This window comes from Coffea eugenioides, chromosome 2 (assembly GCF_003713205.1).
Source record: "Coffea eugenioides isolate CCC68of chromosome 2, Ceug_1.0, whole genome shotgun sequence".
Taxonomy (NCBI): Eukaryota; Viridiplantae; Streptophyta; class Magnoliopsida; order Gentianales; family Rubiaceae; genus Coffea; species Coffea eugenioides.
Window position 1 is genome coordinate 35,429,647 of NC_040036.1, and position 15,976 is coordinate 35,445,622.

Consider the following 15,976-nt stretch of genomic DNA (forward strand, 5'->3'; position numbering starts at 1 on the left):
GCATCTAGTCGAGCATGCTAAGTGCTACTTGCTATGTGTTTACGAGCGTTTTGGCATGACTACTTGCTTTCATAACCATGAATGAATGGAATGGATGAATGTACGTCACCACACTAGTCCAACGCTAGTTGTGGCTCATTATTTTCATTAGGAATTCATAGAAAGGGCTAGTCCAACGCTAGACCCAATAGGATTTTTCCTTTGTTTTTCATTAATGCATTATTTGTTTGTTCACTACATATCACGCATTTTCCTTAGTTTTATCATTTGGCATGATCCTCGACCCTCTTTTCCCCTCACTTTAGGTTTTGCATCCCATACTAGCTATAGGGTTCATTTTGCTTGAGTGTCCCCTTCCGATAAGGGAAACGAGCGAGTGTGGCTACTCGATAGCCTTAGCACGCTAGTTTCGCCTTCTAATCAAAGGAAAAATCAAGTCACGATTTAGGTCTCCCCGTACCCAATATGCATGAATTCCCTAGGCTCATGCATTCTCAATCCACTCTATCATTACACTTTCACTTTTGTCTCATTTGCACACATGCACCTTTTTATCACCTTCACTTGCACACGAACACTTTTTTTTGTCCCCACTAGCACACGAACACTTTTTTGTCTCAACTTGCACACGAGCATTTTATCTTCACTCGCACACGAGTACTTTCATCTACATTTGCACACCTTCACTCTTATCTTATTACTTTTATCATTTTTCTCACTTCACACAAAACTCACACTTTCACATGGCATGCATTCCACTCATTTTTCACGTCATTTAGGTTTAGGTGTGACCTCTCCAAAAGGGTCATTATTGGGCTTCACAATTAATGTGATTGGCACCACCCAACCTTTGAAGAGAAATTTCCCCCAATCCCCCTAGGTCTAGGTTTTTGCATTCATATAGACATATCCAATACGCGATACATACCTTGGGTAGAAAAATTAGGGAAAATTGGTTAAGTCGCGCAACTAGCCTTGGCTAGGTCAAAGGGATGCCTTGGATTCTATCCTTGCCTTCCCCTTTGTCAAACGTGACCCCCGAACCTTTTTCTTTGGCTTACGTGGACTAGGAGTCGTTTTAAAAAGGGTTTTGCTACTTTGTCTTTTAAAAACACTTTTTGGGTGACTTGGTACACCCCAAATCTATACCAAGTGGCGACTCCGTTTTCATATTTAAAAAACCCTTTTTAAAATTTCATTTGGCCAAATCGTCGCTTTCCAAAGTCCCATGGCCTTTTTACTTTTCATTTTGCACACGTTCACACCACACTTCACACATCACATCACTCACATCCACATTCACAACTCGATTCGAAAAGTGGGGCGCGACAGTTGGCGACTCCACTGGGGACTTCCTAAGTGGGTCCAAGCATTTGACTTAGCCATTCGTTTCCCTTTTTCTACCCTTTTTATGCATTGCATTTGGATATTAGGCTTGCATTTTCCATTTTTAGGGCCATTTGTCTCGCGCGCGTATCCAACTATTCTCTCACTCACGTATGTGTGATTGGTTGATTGGATGTTGTTTACTTGTTTATCTCGCGCTTGCATTGCATTTGGGGGGGGTGTGTCACCTTTAGAGCCTCGCGTGGTTCTCACCCCTTCCCTCAAAATAGGGGAGCACTTCATACGTGCACGTTTACTTGCTTTATCCCATTTTATTTTGTTTTTCGTGGGCGCCATCCCACACCGCCTTGTAGGACTAGGATCGATTGCCTTGGGTAGGCGGATGGTGTGCTCTGCGCCCATAGCGCTACCTAAGGGATCACTCGAGCCACCGATCGAAGGCCCTGGGAGTGATGACCCTTTGCCTTTAGGTCTGAAGGCTTGGGAACCGAAGCTTCATCGAGTCTAGGCATTAGTGAGCCCCGGCCTCATGCATCCATGTTAGAGTTTGCCTAAGTTAGAGTCAGCCTCACCCTTTTAAGCACATTAGGCACGAGGGAAGGGGTTCCACCCCTTTCACTTGTTTTATTGTATTTCTTTTCTTAATTGCTCCCAATGTGTTATGTGTACTATCAATTGCACTAACCATTCTTTTGTTTTCCTGGCTTGCATTCATATGCCTTAGCAATAAGAGGCCTCTTGGGCACTCTTTTAGTGACTCACCCACTAGATAGCTCACACGTCTAAATTTCAGTCTTTGCACTTACTTTTCAGTGAATACATTTCATGTTTAGACCTTTTCCCCCCGTTGCATTATTTATGTCCTTTAGCTCACATTTCATGTTTGTCACATATTTACATAGCTTTAATAAACTGGCATCATGCATAAACCCTAGAAAGGGAATGCCATTTAGGGGATCCCGTGTTAGGAATAAACCACCCCATGTCTCGGATATATAATCCAAATGAGACTTGCACGTTTACCTTTCTCGTATCGTCCGAAAGGGGTAGTGCACAAGGTAAGGTAAAGATCCGATCATTTTCATGAAGCAATTTTTGGAATATGAGCATCTAATAATCACTTTTTGGCCATTTTCTCAAAAATTGGTAAAATTCCCTTGCGTAAAAGGACATTAATTCGAAGAAAATTCACAAATGATTCCTCATTGTTGAGACGATAAATATAGAGGCCAAATTTTGATTTTAGAAGCTCATGGACCAAGGCATTGTAATGATTTCTTGAAACCACCCAGTGGGCGAATAATTCAATCGTTTTTTGAACAAATCATCCATCTTATCCAATCCATTTTTTTCTCAATTCATTCAATTTTAGTACAATCTAATCATTTTTGAGTAAATTCATTTCATCCAAATCATTTGACCAATTTACCCTTTTTAGGGTCATTCGGTCGATTTTGAATAAATCATCAAATCATTTGACCAATTTACCCTTTTTAGGGTCATTCGGTCGATTTTGAATAAATCGTCAATTTATTTGACCAATTTACCCTTTTTAGGGTCTTTTGACCAGTGTACCCTTTTTAGGGTCATTCGGTCGCTTTTGAATAAATTATCAATTCAATTGACCAAATTACCCTTTTTAGGGTCTTTTGACCAATTTACCCTTTTTAGGGTCATTCGGCCGATTTTTAAAATAAATCAAATTCAATTTCATTCATTTGGCCAAGTGACCCATTTTTAGGGCAACCGAGCCGATTTTGAATAAATCAAGTTTCGTTCAATCTGTTTGATCAATTTACCCTTTTTAGGGTGATCTGATTAATTTGGGATAAATTTCATTCAATTCATTTGACCTGTTTCCCTTTTTAGGGTAATTTGGTCGATTTTAAATAAATTGTCAATTTCATTCAACCCATTTGCCCTATTAGGGTTTCATTGTCAAATTCCAAATTGGGAAATCTAGTCAATTTTGAAAAACCGTCCATTGCATCCAATCACTTGATCAATTAGGGTTTTGACCCGTAATTCACTGAGAAATTTTATCAACGAATTCCAATCTCTTTGATAGGAAGTTCGTCAAGGTCAAACCCGTGCGTTTTTGCAAAATCTTGTACCGATCAAAAGTGATCAATCCCTGCGGACGAGGTCCTTATTTTGACAAACGTCCCTTCTCATTCAAATTGACCAAATTCTTTCAAAATTATTTTTTCACTCCATAAGCTGATTGGATCCATCAGGTATGGTATAGTGCCTGCTCTGGAGGATTGCATTTTCATGTTAGGCCTACCCTTGGCACAAAAAGGGCTCCCCCATAGGACATGCATACTGTTTTTGTAGTCTTGCCTACTAACTCTGGGTATTTTTCTTTTTTTTTTCCCCCCTCCCCTGCATTCATAAAAATATTTCAATAAGACGAAAATATTCTTCTATATCTGATGATAATTTTAATCCAATAAAGTTTGAAGATTACAAGTGTTATTTGATTCTTGGGCGGATCCTACGATGAAAACCCTCTGAGAGATGTTGTAATTGTTTTCCAAAGGAAAATTTTTTATATTTGAAAAGGAGACAAAAAGTGTATATGTGGAGCTCTTTACAAGTTTCTCTCTTCTCATTTGTATCGTAATTGAATGAGAAATTTTGTTTCAAACTTTTTCAGCAATAAACTTTTTGGACAATCATTGTTTTGTGTATATTTATGTACATTTCATTCTTTATTCTTATTCATTGGAGATTTCATGATGAATTTTAAGAAATAAGACTAAATTGGGATTTTTTCAACCTCCGACCTGAAAATTCACAATAAGAGTGTTCAGAATTAAAAGAGGTCATTCAGAAGGCCCAATGAGATATCTTTTTTCCTTCACTGAACCCCAAAATAAAATCAGTCACATTGATTGATAAATCGCAAATTGGGGCCATCTTTGCTTGAAAATATCCATTGTGTTTAATCGATTCAATCACATCTAAGTGAAGGCAAAAATGTGCATTATCCTTATTCGTTTGGAAAATTTGGAGTGATACTTCGAGCATTCTTTTCTCTACCTATACAGATTTTATCACTTGCTCTCCCATTTGAGCCTATGAAAGAATAATTTCGTTTCAAATAAGAGCCCTAATGATCACTACCCTATGTTGGAAAATTTTCAAATATCAAATAGGGGAATGGATTTTCAATAACCGTTTCGTTACTTTGGTTGTCTTGAGGTGTAAGAATGATGCTTTGGCCGTCGTTTCTACAACCTAAACACTGATCACCCCTTGCATCCCCATTTTGAGCTAAAATTGGTGGTTATTTTCTAATGCACTCATGGTCGTACCCCACATTGGGGAGGGAGATTGGAGAATTTTCAAAAAACAAAAAAAAAGGAAAAAGGGAAAAAGCAAAAATGCTAGAATAAGGAGGGAACCGCAAATTGGGGAAATTTGATTCCACTTGGGTTCTAAGTTTGAAAAAAGAAAAGGAAGGGTTTTTGTCCATCGCCTATGTTTCACAAATATGGACGAACAAGGGTTTTCCTCAATCAGTTAATTCAGATACATGCCAAAATTTCGCATTAACGAAAGTTTCCTTTCAGAGTTATTGTAAGGAATGGAATAAAAGTCAGGCCCTCTTCTTTTCCAATCAAGCATTCTATCTCTAGTTATCCCTTTTGAGCCTTCAGAATAAAATACTTCGTTTGGCGAACCCTGAGAATCGCAAACCCCACACTGGGGCAAGTTGGGTTGGAAAAGGAAAATTTCAAGAGGTGGAAAAAATGAAAAGCCACAAAATCAAAAGACAAAGGAAGAAAAGAGAACCTCAGTTCAAAAATAAACTGGGGCACAATTTTGTGAAAGTTCAAAAATGGCCAAAAGCCGAAAAATCAAAAAAAAGAAAGAAAATGAAAGAGAAAAAGCCTCAATTGAGCAAAAATTGGGGCAAATTCTGATTTAACCCTAAAGTAGGGTTGGCACAACGATGCGATCTCAGATCCTTCAAACCAGTTTCGAAATCCGTTTTCAAGCCTTAACTTTTCTAAGCACCCCACTTGACCCCATTACAAAGCCGAAAGTCCTGACTTCTGTTCTTTGCAATGGCCCTGTCAAGCAAATTTCTGATGCCGGAAGTTTTAGCTGTATTTCTGAATTGATTAGGTGTGAGGTTGACGCTACTCACCATGTGAAAACCCATCAGCTCGAGGGAAAGGGAAAAGAGGCAAAAAGCAAAGCAAGAAAAGTAAGTGCAAGAAAATGCAGAAAATTCGACGCTGAAGTCTCCGGTGAGTGATGAGAAAAATGCAAACAAAGTCTGAGATCTTTTGATTTCAAAATAGGGGCAATTTTGAAAAAATACGATCTATGGTGCAATATCCTCGAAAGTCTTAAACTATCGTTTTCAAGCCAAATTACAAGCTAAGAAAGTCCATCGTTGACTTATTCCTTCATGACAATCCAAAGTGAGGATCATGCTCATAAGAAATTCATCAAATCATTTGTGATCATAAGGGCATAACCCGTTTCCACATGTTTAGCTATCACTTCTGTCCATACGTTACAAGCCTAGAAAGCTTGTATGTTGACTAAGTTTTCTTGAAAATAAGGGTAACAAACTCTTTGCTTTCACTAAGATGTGACATTAAATGGATTACATACAACTGGGGCACAAAAATGAGACAGATTCTTATCTCCCATTTCCTTAGCCATTTCAAAAATAAAGTCACTTGATTGATTCTGAAAAGATGAGCCAACCAAAAGTGGTGACCCGTTACCCTAAACACCAATGCTAAAAGTAAGGAAGAAATCTTCTTAAATTTGGTGTTATTTCGAGGAATTCATCATGAAATTTCTGCATGAGTTCAAACTTGACGATTAAAGTTTCTTCACATTGTTGTATGTGCACTCTTTTCTAAATTTTAGAAAGTGCGGTTTTTCTTTGTTCAAGTAAATGGGAAATCATCTAAACCAATTTTTGCAATCAAATGGGCCCAAACTGGGGCAAAATTTTTATTTGCAAAATTTCGCAAAATAAGCCCACACAGGGGCAAATATTTTTAAGTCCAATTGAGGATTTCGTCCAAGAATCAAAATAATGCATTTTTTCAAATCAGTCATGCTCATTTGAGTGCACGTAAGCCCTGTGCAGGTATTCACAGTTGAAGTCGACGAAAAGCATCTGACAATGTGGGAAGCCGATGCCGAAGAAAGCGAAGAAAGAGGAGGAAAAATGGACACTACACTTGGGGCAAATTATTTTTTTAAAATTTTTGAAAAAAGGGAAAAAAGAAGGAAAAAAGAAAAAAAGAGAAAAAACCAAAAATCAAATCAAAAAGTCAAAAATCAAGTTCAAATTCTTGTTTCTTGAAAAATCAAATTTGATTTCTTGTGGGCGAAGCTCCAATGCACGCCGCGCATCATTCTGTTCCCCCCTTCTCTTGACATTCCAAAGATCAAGTTGGGCCTGGACTTGGTGCCGCCAACATTCCAAAGATCAAGTTGGGCCTGGACTTGGTGCCGCCAACATCACTTTATCACGTTGGGCCTGGACTTGGTGCCGCCAACTTCACTTTATCACGTTGGGCCTGGACTTGGTGCCGCCAACATTACTTTATCACGTTGGGCTTGGTTTTCGTGCCACCAACTTCGCTTTGTCACGTTGGGCTTGGATTTAGTGCCACCAACATTACAAAAGTCACATTGGGACCGGGTTTTATCCCGCCAATCTCGGCAGGACCGGGTCTAATCCCGCTGACCGCTCACCTCGGCAGGACCGGGTCTAATCCCGCTGACCGCTCACCTCGGCAGGACCGGGTTAATCCCGCTGACCGCTTTTTATCAAATTGGGACCGGGTTTCATCCCGCCAATCTCGGCAGGACCGGGTATAATCCCGCTGACCGCTTTTTATCAAATTGGGACCGGGTTTCATCCCGCCAATCTCGGCAGGACCGGGTATAATCCCGCTGACCGCTTTTTATCAAATTGGGACCGGGTTTCATCCCGCCAATCTCGGCAGGACTGGGTATAATCCCGCTGACCGCTTTTTTCGTTGGGACCGGGTTTCATCCCGCCAACCTTGGCAGGATCGGGTATTATCCCACTGGTCGATCATCATGGCAGGTTCGGGTTTAATCCCACTGACCAATTCATTACTGGGGCAAATCTGTAGATACGTTCTCAAATAAAGTCTTATACAGTTTTCTTCATACAATCCCATTTGAATTTCCTATCTCTAGTCAATCCCAATGTTATATTTCTGTCCGGGTCTATCCCGTGGGTCTATCCCAATTTTACATTTCTGTCCGGGTCTATCCCGTAGGTCTATCCCAAATTTAAATTCCTGTTCGGGTCAGTCCCGATTTCAGAAATTCTTGTTCGGGTCAGTCCCGATTTCAAAATTTCTGTTCGGGTGAGTCCCGTTTTAAATTCTGGTTCGGGTCAGTCCCGTTTTATTTTTCATGTTCGGGTCAGTCCCGTATTAGAATTCCTGTTCGTTGGAATTTTTTGCAGCCCAATAACACAGGTAAGTATTTGGTGTCTACTTCTTTGTCTCAAGTTTTTTCAAAACTCGGACAAAGAGGGGCAAACTGTAGACACCAAATTTTTGGTGTAACTTCATTTTTAGTTTTTATTTGTCGTGTTCATTTTTAGTTTTTAGTTTCCAGTTTTATTTTTATTTTTAAGTTTTATGATAGAATTTGTTAAACAAGAAAAAGGAAAAAAAAGCATTCAAAAAATAGGTTTTTAGTTTTCTTGGAAAAATCATAAAAAAAAAAAAGAAAAAGGGAAATTTGTTCACAAAAATATGTTTATTTCTTTAAATTCAACCTTTTTGCACTTTAGTTATTTTTATTAAGTTATTTTGAAAAAAAAAAGAGAAAAAAGGAAAAATGAAGAAAATTTGAAAAATGGACATTTTTGTTGTTTTTATTTATTTAGTTTGTTTTTTATTTATTTGTTTTCATTCTTATTATTATTACATGGTTTTTGTCATTTTGTTATTATTATTATTATTATTATTTATATTATGTATTTATTAAGTTAAAAAAAAAAAAAAAAAAAAAAAAAAAGGATAGCCGCGGCAAGCTGCATTTGTAGCAGCTTGCAAGGAAAGTTTGGGACGGCTCCTTGGGCTGCAAATACAGAAGATGGCTGGGAGTGTTTAGGGTTGTGAGGTTTCTGGGATATAAAAGCTAAAAGGATATAGCAGCCGCAAAGGAGGGGGGCTGCAGGATAGAGGGTTTTGTGAAGGGGGGATTTTTAAAGGTGAACGGAGGAAGCAAAAACCAAAACAAAAGAGGGCAGTTACGGAGGAGGGCCTGGGGTTTTTGGACAACGGAGGATAGGAGAGAGGAGAGAAAGGAAAGAAATCTGGGCTGAGGTCTGAGAGTGAAAGAGAGTGGAGAGTGAAGCTGGGATAGATTGAAAAAGGGGGGCTTCGGCTGGAAACCAGAAAAGAAAAGGAAGGATCTTCGGTGGGCATCGCCGGCGTCGGCACTAGATTTTCCTGCAACCAAGTTCGTGGGTCTCAGTTTCTCCTGAAAAGGTTGGATTTCGTCGGGATATCTCATCTGCAGCTGGTCAAGAAAGAATTTTCAGGTAATCTTCTCTCCTGTTTGGGTCGACTTATCAGGTTATCATGCATGAACTGTCAAATTTTTCTTTGCCGCTGTGTTGCTTGATCCTCTTGATGTTACTCTCCTTTAATTTTTATGAACTTTGAGCCTTTAACTTGTGCTAGTGGAAGAGTAAGTTGCATAATATAGTTAACATGATCAATGCTCAAGAATGAACCCAGAAATAAGTTCATGTTAAAATCTGTGAGCTGAGGGAAAATCTTTGAGAAAAGATTGCATTTTTTTTTTTTGACTGATTCAGGCATGTTTTGGACGTTGAATGTTTGTTATTTTTATGGTTTAAGATCTGGGTTTTGTTGTTTGGTAGAAATGTTAATTGGGTTCGGATGAGACATGGCATTTATATGGAAAATGGTAGAGAGCATGGCTGGAAAGTGCAGCAAGGGAAAAGCTGTCGTTTTTTTTTGCCTGCGTTTCTTTTTCTTTAGTGGCCAACTGAGTTTTGCACTTCAGTTTCGTGCTGAATCTTGTGTGGGAGGACAGAAATGGAAGGTTTGATTTTGAGTTTGGGCATTTGGGTTTGAAGGGTATCCGAATTATGTCCAAATGTTTGCTGGAAAATTAATTTCAGCTTGCCGAATAAAATTTTATGGTTTTGCTTCTTGAGTTTTTCCCTTCCTTTTCGGCCATTCAGCTATGGTGTTTGCTTAGATAACGATTTCATCCCATTTCTTTTTGGTTTGCTTGCCTGAATACTTTTAAACCGAATAAGGGAATAGCATGAATGTGGTTGCAGGAAAAGTTGAAGTTTATGGGAAAATTGCAGCAGTGTTCGTTCCTTCAAAGAAAAATGTGTTTGAGTGTTCCTCCAGATTTTTGCATCAACTTCCTTTATGTTGTTTGTTATTTGGAGTTTGAGGTTATACGTTTTGTTGCTTATGATTCTGATTGAAAGTGGCTTGAGCAAAGCTTGTGTGTTCAAGTCTGAAACTTGAGCTTGGAAACAAAAATGCAGCCAGCCTATGTTTAGTTGCAAGAAGCTCCAAAAATGCAGAATTTTTCTAACGTATGCATGCATGAGAACCAAAAGAAAATTGCACTTTAACTCCTCAAGATCCCCCTTATTCCACTATGGCCCAAATAATTAGAAAAATTAATCAATTGGGCCCCTGTGTTTTTGCAGCAATGCTACGAAGACCCAACTAGGTTCCATTTTCTTGCAATAAGACCCTATGATAGTTGAAATTGAACCATTCCTCAACCTTTTCTTTGCCTTTGGACCTTTGAAGTTCCTAAAAGTGTTTAATTAAGTTTGAATGTTTCGTTAGTGTTCACATTTGAGTATTTGGTAGCATTAATGTTTTAATTCAATTGCTTGTTTGCTTTCATTGGTTACCATGTTTTGCTAAGGTGATGCTTAATGCATGGATTGGTGAACCTTGTGTCTAAATGAGCTTGTGATTGCCTATTTCCTTTAATTTCCCTAAAATAAATTGATTACTTGACTTTTTCTTGCTTTTGGACCTTTAAAGTTCTTAAAACGTTTCAATTGGTTTTGGTTTGATTGATTGATGGTTGCTTTTGGATCCTAAAATGCAAGTGAAACCACTCATTGACCCTTATTTGATCTTGGGCCCTTGAAACTCCATAATGATTAATCGGACTGGGGGGGGGGTTGTTAATGTTAGCAAATGAGTCATTAGGAGTATTTACTTTAGGACTTGGTTGATAACCTCTCTTAGGATTCGATGTTTGATGGATTCCGATTGTCATATTTGTATTTTATCATTACATTGGTGCATTAACCCTTTCCTTTGAATGGTTTTAGCCCAAATTAGCTCCTTCTTTAGCGACTATAGCCCAAGTTGAGTCTTGTTCACCTTACTAGCATTACACACGGGGGGAAGGTACAACTTCTTTTATCCCTTTTTGTCTCTCCTATGTGATCTTATGTGTTATGTGAATATGCCTGTCTACTTCGCTTTCCTTACCTCCCTGCATGCATTTACTTGCTTTTGCTTTTATTTAAATTTTATGGGGTATGTGTACACCTCTTGGCTTGTAATAGATAGGGCTCGGAGAGCATCTGGTCCATTTCCCCTTTCCCTTTATGCTTTCATGGGGTATGTGTACACCTCTTGGCTTGTAATAGATAGGGCTCGGAGAGCATCTGGTCCACTTCCCCTTCCCCCCTGGTTGCTTGCTTTTGTTGTTACATGTTAAATTGCTTTAGTAGGCTCTTGCATCTAGTCGAGCATGCTAAGTGCTACTTGCTATGTGTTTACGAGCGTTTTGGCATGACTACTTGCTTTCATAACCATGAATGAATGGAATGGATGAATGTACGTCACCACACTAGTCCAACGCTAGTTGTGGCTCATTATTTTCATTAGGAATTCATAGAAAGGGCTAGTCCAACGCTAGACCCAATAGGATTTTTCCTTTGTTTTTCATTAATGCATTATTTGTTTGTTCACTACATATCACGCATTTTCCTTAGTTTTATCATTTGGCATGATCCTCGACCCTCTTTTCCCCTCACTTTAGGTTTTGCATCCCATACTAGCTATAGGGTTCATTTTGCTTGAGTGTCCCCTTCCGATAAGGGAAACGAGCGAGTGTGGCTACTCGATAGCCTTAGCACGCTAGTTTCGCCTTCTAATCAAAGGAAAAATCAAGTCACGATTTAGGTCTCCCCGTACCCAATATGCATGAATTCCCTAGGCTCATGCATTCTCAATCCACTCTATCATTACACTTTCACTTTTGTCTCATTTGCACACATGCACCTTTTTATCACCTTCACTTGCACACGAACACTTTTTTTTGTCCCCACTAGCACACGAACACTTTTTTGTCTCAACTTGCACACGAGCATTTTATCTTCACTCGCACACGAGTACTTTCATCTACATTTGCACACCTTCACTCTTATCTTATTACTTTTATCATTTTTCTCACTTCACACAAAACTCACACTTTCACATGGCATGCATTCCACTCATTTTTCACGTCATTTAGGTTTAGGTGTGACCTCTCCAAAAGGGTCATTATTGGGCTTCACAATTAATGTGATTGGCACCACCCAACCTTTGAAGAGAAATTTCCCCCAATCCCCCTAGGTCTAGGTTTTTGCATTCATATAGACATATCCAATACGCGATACATACCTTGGGTAGAAAAATTAGGGAAAATTGGTTAAGTCGCGCAACTAGCCTTGGCTAGGTCAAAGGGATGCCTTGGATTCTATCCTTGCCTTCCCCTTTGTCAAACGTGACCCCCGAACCTTTTTCTTTGGCTTACGTGGACTAGGAGTCGTTTTAAAAAGGGTTTTGCTACTTTGTCTTTTAAAAACACTTTTTGGGTGACTTGGTACACCCCAAATCTATACCAAGTGGCGACTCCGTTTTCATATTTAAAAAACCCTTTTTAAAATTTCATTTGGCCAAATCGTCGCTTTCCAAAGTCCCATGGCCTTTTTACTTTTCATTTTGCACACGTTCACACCACACTTCACACATCACATCACTCACATCCACATTCACAACTCGATTCGAAAAGTGGGGCGCGACAGTTGGCGACTCCACTGGGGACTTCCTAAGTGGGTCCAAGCATTTGACTTAGCCATTCGTTTCCCTTTTTCTACCCTTTTTATGCATTGCATTTGGATATTAGGCTTGCATTTTCCATTTTTAGGGCCATTTGTCTCGCGCGCGTATCCAACTATTCTCTCACTCACGTATGTGTGATTGGTTGATTGGATGTTGTTTACTTGTTTATCTCGCGCTTGCATTGCATTTGGGGGGGGTGTGTCACCTTTAGAGCCTCGCGTGGTTCTCACCCCTTCCCTCAAAATAGGGGAGCACTTCATACGTGCACGTTTACTTGCTTTATCCCATTTTATTTTGTTTTTCGTGGGCGCCATCCCACACCGCCTTGTAGGACTAGGATCGATTGCCTTGGGTAGGCGGATGGTGTGCTCTGCGCCCATAGCGCTACCTAAGGGATCACTCGAGCCACCGATCGAAGGCCCTGGGAGTGATGACCCTTTGCCTTTAGGTCTGAAGGCTTGGGAACCGAAGCTTCATCGAGTCTAGGCATTAGTGAGCCCCGGCCTCATGCATCCATGTTAGAGTTTGCCTAAGTTAGAGTCAGCCTCACCCTTTTAAGCACATTAGGCACGAGGGAAGGGGTTCCACCCCTTTCACTTGTTTTATTGTATTTCTTTTCTTAATTGCTCCCAATGTGTTATGTGTACTATCAATTGCACTAACCATTCTTTTGTTTTCCTGGCTTGCATTCATATGCCTTAGCAATAAGAGGCCTCTTGGGCACTCTTTTAGTGACTCACCCACTAGATAGCTCACACGTCTAAATTTCAGTCTTTGCACTTACTTTTCAGTGAATACATTTCATGTTTAGACCTTTTCCCCCCGTTGCATTATTTATGTCCTTTAGCTCACATTTCATGTTTGTCACATATTTACATAGCTTTAATAAACTGGCATCATGCATAAACCCTAGAAAGGGAATGCCATTTAGGGGATCCCGTGTTAGGAATAAACCACCCCATGTCTCGGATATATAATCCAAATGAGACTTGCACGTTTACCTTTCTCGTATCGTCCGAAAGGGGTAGTGCACAAGGTAAGGTAAAGATCCGATCATTTTCATGAAGCAATTTTTGGAATATGAGCATCTAATAATCACTTTTTGGCCATTTTCTCAAAAATTGGTAAAATTCCCTTGCGTAAAAGGACATTAATTCGAAGAAAATTCACAAATGATTCCTCATTGTTGAGACGATAAATATAGAGGCCAAATTTTGATTTTAGAAGCTCATGGACCAAGGCATTGTAATGATTTCTTGAAACCACCCAGTGGGCGAATAATTCAATCGTTTTTTGAACAAATCATCCATCTTATCCAATCCATTTTTTTCTCAATTCATTCAATTTTAGTACAATCTAATCATTTTTGAGTAAATTCATTTCATCCAAATCATTTGACCAATTTACCCTTTTTAGGGTCATTCGGTCGATTTTGAATAAATCATCAAATCATTTGACCAATTTACCCTTTTTAGGGTCATTCGGTCGATTTTGAATAAATCGTCAATTTATTTGACCAATTTACCCTTTTTAGGGTCTTTTGACCAGTGTACCCTTTTTAGGGTCATTCGGTCGCTTTTGAATAAATTATCAATTCAATTGACCAAATTACCCTTTTTAGGGTCTTTTGACCAATTTACCCTTTTTAGGGTCATTCGGCCGATTTTTAAAATAAATCAAATTCAATTTCATTCATTTGGCCAAGTGACCCATTTTTAGGGCAACCGAGCCGATTTTGAATAAATCAAGTTTCGTTCAATCTGTTTGATCAATTTACCCTTTTTAGGGTGATCTGATTAATTTGGGATAAATTTCATTCAATTCATTTGACCTGTTTCCCTTTTTAGGGTAATTTGGTCGATTTTAAATAAATTGTCAATTTCATTCAACCCATTTGCCCTATTAGGGTTTCATTGTCAAATTCCAAATTGGGAAATCTAGTCAATTTTGAAAAACCGTCCATTGCATCCAATCACTTGATCAATTAGGGTTTTGACCCGTAATTCACTGAGAAATTTTATCAACGAATTCCAATCTCTTTGATAGGAAGTTCGTCAAGGTCAAACCCGTGCGTTTTTGCAAAATCTTGTACCGATCAAAAGTGATCAATCCCTGCGGACGAGGTCCTTATTTTGACAAACGTCCCTTCTCATTCAAATTGACCAAATTCTTTCAAAATTATTTTTTCACTCCATAAGCTGATTGGATCCATCAGGTATGGTATAGTGCCTGCTCTGGAGGATTGCATTTTCATGTTAGGCCTACCCTTGGCACAAAAAGGGCTCCCCCATAGGACATGCATACTGTTTTTGTAGTCTTGCCTACTAACTCTGGGTATTTTTCTTTTTTTTTTCCCCCCTCCCCTGCATTCATAAAAATATTTCAATAAGACGAAAATATTCTTCTATATCTGATGATAATTTTAATCCAATAAAGTTTGAAGATTACAAGTGTTATTTGATTCTTGGGCGGATCCTACGATGAAAACCCTCTGAGAGATGTTGTAATTGTTTTCCAAAGGAAAATTTTTTATATTTGAAAAGGAGACAAAAAGTGTATATGTGGAGCTCTTTACAAGTTTCTCTCTTCTCATTTGTATCGTAATTGAATGAGAAATTTTGTTTCAAACTTTTTCAGCAATAAACTTTTTGGACAATCATTGTTTTGTGTATATTTATGTACATTTCATTCTTTATTCTTATTCATTGGAGATTTCATGATGAATTTTAAGAAATAAGACTAAATTGGGATTTTTTCAACCTCCGACCTGAAAATTCACAATAAGAGTGTTCAGAATTAAAAGAGGTCATTCAGAAGGCCCAATGAGATATCTTTTTTCCTTCACTGAACCCCAAAATAAAATCAGTCACATTGATTGATAAATCGCAAATTGGGGCCATCTTTGCTTGAAAATATCCATTGTGTTTAATCGATTCAATCACATCTAAGTGAAGGCAAAAATGTGCATTATCCTTATTCGTTTGGAAAATTTGGAGTGATACTTCGAGCATTCTTTTCTCTACCTATACAGATTTTATCACTTGCTCTCCCATTTGAGCCTATGAAAGAATAATTTCGTTTCAAATAAGAGCCCTAATGATCACTACCCTATGTTGGAAAATTTTCAAATATCAAATAGGGGAATGGATTTTCAATAACCGTTTCGTTACTTTGGTTGTCTTGAGGTGTAAGAATGATGCTTTGGCCGTCGTTTCTACAACCTAAACACTGATCACCCCTTGCATCCCCATTTTGAGCTAAAATTGGTGGTTATTTTCTAATGCACTCATGGTCGTACCCCACATTGGGGAGGGAGATTGGAGAATTTTCAAAAAACAAAAAAAAAGGAAAAAGGGAAAAAGCAAAAATGCTAGAATAAGGAGGGAACCGCAAATTGGGGAAATTTGATTCCACTTGGGTTCTAAGTTTGAAAAAAGAAAAGGAAGGGTTTTTGTCCATCGCCT